This window comes from Octopus sinensis, linkage group LG7 (assembly GCF_006345805.1).
Source record: "Octopus sinensis linkage group LG7, ASM634580v1, whole genome shotgun sequence".
Classification (NCBI taxonomy): Eukaryota; Metazoa; Mollusca; class Cephalopoda; order Octopoda; family Octopodidae; genus Octopus; species Octopus sinensis.
In genome coordinates this window covers 103,402,985-103,411,641 of record NC_043003.1, presented here as the reverse complement: position 1 = coordinate 103,411,641, position 8,657 = coordinate 103,402,985, and the positions used below count along the sequence as shown (strand labels likewise).

Sequence of the window (8,657 nt, the reverse complement as noted above, 5' to 3'; positions counted from 1 at the left end):
ACCGAACACACTAATCACTAAATCATGCGCATTCACTGAACCAAATACCGCATCCTATTTTATCCGATGCTTTACCGATTCTGCCATCTACCAATAATAAAAATCAGATAGTGACCTATACTTTTTGATGATAGATCGATAGCGGAACGGTATTTTAAGTGAAGGCGAAAAATTATACGGGATGAAGCGGAAAAACCTGGCATATTTTGCACTGCCATTAGTGTGGTGCTAGTAAAGTTAGGCAGAAAGTAACATTGTCTTTATGTTGCTAATGTTTACTGTATTTTATTACCGTTAAAATCATGGTTTGAACCGGTGCACATCGTGCGTTTCATGTCGAAACGTTTGCCATCCTCTAAAACGTTCGAAATATTTTTTTCCCGCCTCATGTAATCGAAAGACACCGGATTTTAAAATTGACATCAGTTTTTAAAATAGATTTCAAACTGCAGATTTTCGCCAAAAGGCATGAACACATAACCCCGCTTTACATTTCATTTCACATGTCATTTCGAATAGCTATTAATATATAAGTCAAGAATTGAAACCCAAAGCCACAAATTCCAGCTTATGTTAGTTTTGTCCCTGCTTTTATTTTTCCTACTCTCAATATATATATATATATATTTATTTCTGCAAAATAAAACATAGATCGATTTATATTATAGAAATACTATTGATAAAGATGGCAACGGAGAAGGTGACTTGCTGTTTGCACAGACACACAAACACATATACATACACACGCATATACATATACATACACACGCAAACATAAGTACACGTATAAATATATATATATATATATATATATATATATATATAGTCCTAAAAACAGAGACATATATGCAAATACACGTATATACATACAAACATACATATCTACATACATATGCGCACATACAGACATACCTGTCTACCTACATACATACATACATATTTGTGACCGAGAATATAATGTGAGATGCAAGTGAGCCAGAGTTCAGTTTTTATCGCTTCAGTCCCCCTCATCGCCATCCCACCGACTGCTTCTCTGAACTCCCGTTCTATTCACGCTAACATTTGATAAATTCTCGTTGGCGTTATTTCTGAAAATAAGTAACCTTAACATTGTCAGGGCAATTTATCAAACACCCTCCTCTCACACACACTTCACTTACATATATATATATATATATATATATAATATATATATATATATGAATATATATGATATATATATATATATATATATGGATATATGAAAGTATAGTGTGTATGTGTGTGAGAGTGTATATATATATATATATTATATATATATATATATGTATGAATGTATGTAGTTATGTATGTATGGTGATGCAAACAGGAAAACTAGAACTCAAAATATGAGTATATGTGGTCTGATCAATAATTATCCGGACTGTTGTCATAGTAACGAAGTTAAAGCACACAGAACGAAGCTGCTTGGCACAGATTGATCTTGAACACTGCTGTGCATGCGCACAAAGGTTTAATGTTCTAGTTCACTTCCGCTGTTTACTGCAGTGCTTGGAAGGAACGAGTGTAGCACGTGATCGTCGCAGTGAACATGACAGAGAAAGTTGAGCAGAGAATCTGCATCAAATTTTGCCAAAAGCTTGGCAATACCTGCTCAGAGGCAAGGCTTTCAAAAAGTTTTCATCGTTCTCGACACAATCCAGGTGCTCTTGTGCAACTGAAACCCGAGAGTCTTTTTGGTCAGCTGAAAGCAGTTTTGGCACAAACTTGGCGGACACGTATCTCATACCCAAATCTTCAGTGATAAAGGACTGAACTGAACCGTAGTTAATCTGCGCATCCTCTGATAACTCACGGATGGTGATTCGAGGATTTTCCCTCAAATCTGCCGCACATCTGCGATGTTTTTCTTAGTTTTGCAGGTTGCGGGTCTTCCACAGCGCTTGTCACTATCGACATTTTTTCGGCCATCTTGGAAACGTCTGAACCACTCATATTACTTGTGTGCGGCTCATACACTCTTCTCCATATACTTTCTGTAACTTTGCGTAGGCCTCTGAGCAGTTATCGCCATGACAACTTTCTCTGTCATGTTCAATGCGACGATCACACGCTACGCACGTTCCTTCCAAGCACTACTGTAAAAAGCGTGTGTGTGTATGTGAGGGAGGGAGAGAAAGGGAGAGTGAGAAAAAAGGGGAGAGAAAGAGGAGAGGAAGAATGGGAGGAAGAGACAGCGATGTAGAGTCGTCTGGCAATGAATCTAACAATGCTGATCTACAGGAAATTGTTTCACTAAAGACGAGAGACCACCTTACAGTAAAAAGACAGACACAGGATAAATGCTATGTCTAATATAATGAATCCAATATCAAAGGTATGCTTATATAAATCTAGTGTGTATCTACAACATGATGGATTAAATAACTGGCATCCATTTTTACGGGTCTAACAACAAGGAACTATCAGATATAGAATGGAACTTATTACGGGTCTTGTTGTTATGTGGTGGTGACGATGGTGGACTAGAAAGACAGCGAAGTCTGGTGTACAGAGAGGCTTATAGATGGGCTAATGTTGTAAGACTAATATAACGGAGTGGATGGGCTGGGGAGTGTAATATATATAGACCTGGGTTAATAGACTTTAAGTGTTTGTGTCTAATACATTATATGAAGATATATATTTATATACTTATATATAGATATACATAAAGATCTCTATCTCACTCTCTTTATATATATATATATATATATATATATATATATATTATATATATATATATATATATATATATATATACGTATAATTAATAATATCAGAGTAATAAAGATTTTAGAAGTTTTTACTACCTGTGGCCTAGCGTGTAGAAAAATTAGTCAATACACTATATATTATTCATATAAACACAGTGTGCATTTAAACACATAAGAGGTATCCATCATAGGATTCCTTTCACGCCAGAAAGAACAGCTAAAGTCCAAACGACTATTAGGGATAAAAACTTGAAGGGAATGAAAAATAAAAACATTCACCATCTATCTCCTGGACCATGGTTTCTGACTTTTTTTTCGCAAATAAAATAATTTACTAGGCGACGTCTTCATCAACAGGTACGCCTAGATTAAACATATAAGTACGAGATAAATGTAGCATGTGTCTTTTGCTTATACATTATAATTTTACAAACCCACTGCGCAAGCGCAGTTTTTTGTCGGCGTGCCTCTTATGTGTTTAAATATACACTGTATATATATATATATATATATATATTATATATATATATATATATATATATATATATAGGTTTCAAAATTGGCACGAAGCTAGCAATTTCGAGGGAGGAGTTAAATCGATTACATTGACCCCACTGTTCAACTGGTACTTATGTTATCGGCCTGAAGGATGAAATGTGAAGTCGGCCTCGGTGGCATTTGACCTAAGCACATGAAGACGGACGAAACGCCGCTAAGCATTTTTGTCAGGCGTGACAAGGATTCAGCTACCTCTGCGTCTTATATATACATACATACATACATATATATATATATATATATATATATATATATATATATTATATATATATATATATATATATATATGTATGTATATATGTATATATATATATATATATATATATATATATATATATATATAGATATATATATATATTATATATATATATATTGATGATATATATTAATTAGAAGAAATAGGATTTAACTTATTTGGGGGTAATTATGGTTATTACAAAGTGCATTATACATTTCAGATCTTTTCCTCTTCCTTATCATCATCATCATCATCATCATCGTCATCGTCGTCGCCGCCACCCATACCCCACCCCACAATGCGTTTCAATCATCATTATCATCGTCATCATCGTCTTAATTGTCATCGTCGTCATCGTCATCATCATCATCGTCATCATCATCATCATCATCATATAGTGGAGAGGAAGAGGAGACGAAAATAGGAAGAAAAATGAGATCCTACAACTTGCAAGATGCAAACAGCAGTTTTAACAACAACAATAACAACAACAATCTGAAGAAGAAGAACAACAACAACAACATCAACAACGACAAAAACGACATCAATTTCTACTATTACTATCACAGCTACTACTGCTACTACTACTACTGCATCTACTACAACGACTAACTGTTCCTACGACATTGTCTCAATGTAACAATGGTGCGCGTGCGTGCGGTCGGATGGTGCTGACTTTGACAATGCATGCTCTGTGGTGGTCGATGTGTGAAGGTGCGAGAAATGGTGTAGAAATGTAATGAGTCAATGCAAAGAGAAATGGATAAATAAATAAATAAATAAAAATATAATGCAACAACAAACATCAGTAATAATAATAATAATAATAATAATAATAACAATAATAAAAATAACAATAATAAATAACAACAGTTTAAAAACGATAATAACAATAGTAATAATAATAATAATAATAATAATAATAATGATAATAATAATAATAATAATAATAATAATAATAATAATTATAATAATAATAATAATAATAATAATAATAATAATAATAATTATAATAATAATAATAATTATAATAATAATAATAATTATAATAATAATAATAATAATAATAATATAATAATAATAATAATAATAATGATAATAGTGATTCCAAATTTTGGCACAAAGCCACCGATTTCGGGAGAGGAGGTGAGCCAATTACATCGACTCCAGTATTCAACTGGTATTTATTTTATCGATACCGGAAGGATGACAGGCAAAGTCGACCTCGCCGGAATTTGAACTCAGAACGTTAAGACGGACGATATGCTGCTAACGATTCTGCGGCTCGTCGCCTTAATAGCTATAACAGTAATAATAACAACATCAACACAAATAATAATAATATAATAATAATAATAATAATAATAATAATAATAATAATAATAATAATAATAATATCAATTATGATAATGACTTCAAATTTTGGTAGAAAGCCAACAATTTTGAGGGAGGGCGTAAATCGATTATATCAAGCCCAGTGCTCAACTGGTACTTCGACCTCGAAAGGATGAAAGGCAAAGCCAACCTCAGCGGAATTTCAATACAGAACGTGAAGACGGACGAAATACCTACTTCTTTACTGCCCACAAGGGGATAAACACAGAGGGGACAAACAAGGACAGACAAACGGATTAAGTCGATTATATCGACCCCAGTGCGTAACTGGAACTTATTTAATTGACCCCGAAACGATGAAAGGCAAAGTCGACCTCGGCGGAATTTGAACTCAGAACATAATGACAGACGAAATACCGCTAAGCAATTCGCCCGGCGTACTAATGACTCTGCCAGCTCGCCGCCTTAACAACAACAGCAGCAGCAGCAACAACAACACAACAACAACAGCAACAACAACAATAACAATAGCCTAAAACTTTCACTGGCTACTATATCGAAAGTATGGATACGAGATAACAGGTGCTTGGTACCAACATACACCGGTAAAGGTAATGGACGAAAAGGGGAAGGCAAAAATCCTCAGGGATTTGACTTTCAGACAGACAAGGTGTCAGAGCACCGAAGACGGACATAGTAACTTTTAGTGGGGACAAACAAGAGTGCTTAATAATCGACGTGACAGTGTCATCATGAAAGAGGAAAGTTTGACAAATATGGAGACCTGCGAATTGAGATGGTCAAGATGTGGGAGCTACGAGAGTCAAACATAAAGGTTTTCCTGTTGTCATCGGAGCATTGGGTTCAATACCACCCAACCTGGAAAAGTATCTAGAAGCTTTAGAAATACCCTACAATCTACGTGTATTGCAAAAGTCGGCATTACTTGGAACTGCATGCACATCGCGTAAAGAACTGTCCGTCTGAGGCTTGACAGACACTACAAACCCCCCGTAGACACATTATCAGCAATCAACAACATCACGATATTGATTACTATGCGACATCTTAAATAATAATAATAATATAATAATAATAATAATAATAATAATAATAATAATAATAATAATAATAATAATATTGTCTTGGTATAAAAGATGGGCTACAGCAAATATTCTGCTCAATACCACAGATTTGCTTGTCAGTTGTTTGACTTTAACCAGTTAAGCATGTCCCTTGGTGGCTGATGATATGTGCATCTCTGATCACGAGCAGAAGTAGTGGGGGAGCATCATAGCCATATGTTGAGAGGGATTCTTTGGGGTTTGAATAGTTCACCTCTGGAAACATGGGTGGTTCTTTCAACATCCTTAAACAACCCTTATTCAAGGACCGTTTGAGCGGGATGGGCTACTCAACCTGAAGGAAATTCTAATTGGGCCCCACCTGCAAGGTCATGTACTGTTTATCTTGATATGAGATCACCATGTCGCGCATATATGGTTGTGATGCATGTGTCTGGTTTACCCTTATCAGATGGGTAGTCGTGATGGGTATACTGGGCTTCGTATATTTTACCCCAGTGTCACTTTGATGGCATGCACTGCTCTCTCACTCAATAATAATAATAAAAAAATAATATATTGAGAGTGTCGAATTACCTTTCCACACTTAAAAAGTTGCTTGATATGAGACCGTTCGGTAGCATGAATTGTGTGTTACGAGCCTAAATTTATAATAGTATACTCTAGCATACATATATACATACGTACATATATACATACATACACATATACATATATATATGTTGACACATACATACATATGTGTGTGCTTGTTTGTATAGATAGGTAGCTAATATGCATATAGATATGGATATATGTACAACACACGCCCGCGCGCGCGCACACATGCACACACACGCATACACATACACACACACTTACGCGCGCGCAGATGAGAATGCAATTGGCTGCCATCCCTTGCGTCGCTATTTCTAGATTCTACAAATACCTGTTTCCTAAGATGACAGACTTTTCTTCTGAAAGAAGACATAGAAAAGAATCCAGGATGGCGTCACGATCTGCCCATTTCCTTGGTTAATTTAAGTCATATCTAAGTTATTATATGAGAGCTTGAATGTATCTCAGCGCCGGAGTCTTATTGTATGGTAGCTGCCAGACAGACAGACAGACAGACAGACAGACAGACAGACAGACAGACAGACAGACAGACAGAGAGACAGACGCACACACACACCACGCCACACACATATATGTATGTCTGTATTAAATAATGAGGTTTACTTGTAGCTAGATAACGTAGGTCATCTATGTTCAGAGTTAACTCGACAGAGAAGCTTTCCGTTTCGGTTGCCCTTCTAAATTAAGAATAATGTGATGTCCAGAACCAAGCAGGTTATATTGTCAACGTAGTCTGCTAATTAGGAAGCTTCCATAACTTCCTCAGTGTCAAACGAGTTGACTTCCTGCCTAAAATTAATTCATATTCATCACCTCTATTTTTAGAGAATGCTCTAGCATACTGATCGTCTTTAAGCTAAATTAATCACAATATAATTTATTTAATGCATGATTTAATTGATGTAGATTTATCATGGAAACATTCATTACCTTCCATTTTTTTTTTGGTTTGATATTACGCAATCCACCCCTATAGCTAATCATCTTATCTCTGCAATTGAAGTTGGATAAACGGAATTCTATCAGGATTTCCTGCTATTAATACTATTCTGATACCTTTATTTAAGTAGATTACGACTTTCAGTTATATAACAGCCACCAAGTTGATTATTTTAATGCTGTATTTCATTTCATTAACATTCTTCACGGTCTTTTGGTAAATAACTTGAAAACTTTCTACAATGTCTGCCGACATCTCTTGAGATATATTTCATCAAATCGATATCTCAGACTACATATAAGGATTATATTAATTAATACATTGCGGTGTTGAAAACTTACGTTCGATCTAGAACATGGGCGACACTTTTCAGAAACTAATTGCTTAAATACATTTGTAAGTGGTTCATCACATCTCATTTCTGTAAGCAAGAGAGCAACTGTATCCCTTTTTCGTCGGCCCCTATCGTTAAAACCCTCAGTCTATGTCCTTTTATGTCAGGTTTTCCACCCTAACTTCTACGTTATGAACGTAATAGTTTTTAATATATATTATTTACTATTTTTTAATGAGTAGCGAGTTATTGTCTCTGATGGAATCACTCGTGTGACTTCTACGAGAATGGACGGGATTTTGAAATGGAAGAATTCTCAGTCCAGTCAATTCTGAATACATATGCCAACTCTGCATGGATGTGTATCGACAAGACTATCAAATGTTGTCACAATGTGCTTCCTCGTACCCGATGGGTGGTCTGTGACACCAGTCCGTCACTGGGTAACCATCTACAGATGAGTGAACTGGGGCAGCGAGAAATAAAGGTATTTTACTCAAGAATATAACACACTACCGGTGTGGAAATCGAAACCACGACAGCTATATTTTACCTTCTATCAAATTTCACTGACAACACACTAGTTATCTGGAGGCATAAGAATACTTATTCAAGGTATTCGGAATGTGAAGGCAGTGAGCTGGCAGAATCGTTAGCACGCCGGGCGAAATGCGTAGCCGTATTTCGTCTGCTATTACGTTCTCAGTTCAAATTCTGCCGAGGTCGACTTTGCCTTTCATCCTTTCGGGGTCGATTAAATAAGTACCAGTTACGCACTGGGGTCGATATAATCGACTTAATCCGTTTGTCTGTC

General features: G+C 35.7%; 1 protein-coding gene across 3 annotated transcripts in view; it reads right to left on the bottom strand.

Annotated features, from left to right (window-relative positions):
• LOC115214500 (titin homolog) overlaps positions 1 to 8,657 on the bottom strand; it is a 148,163-nt gene that overhangs the window by 139,194 nt on the left and 312 nt on the right. The window lies entirely within an intron of this gene.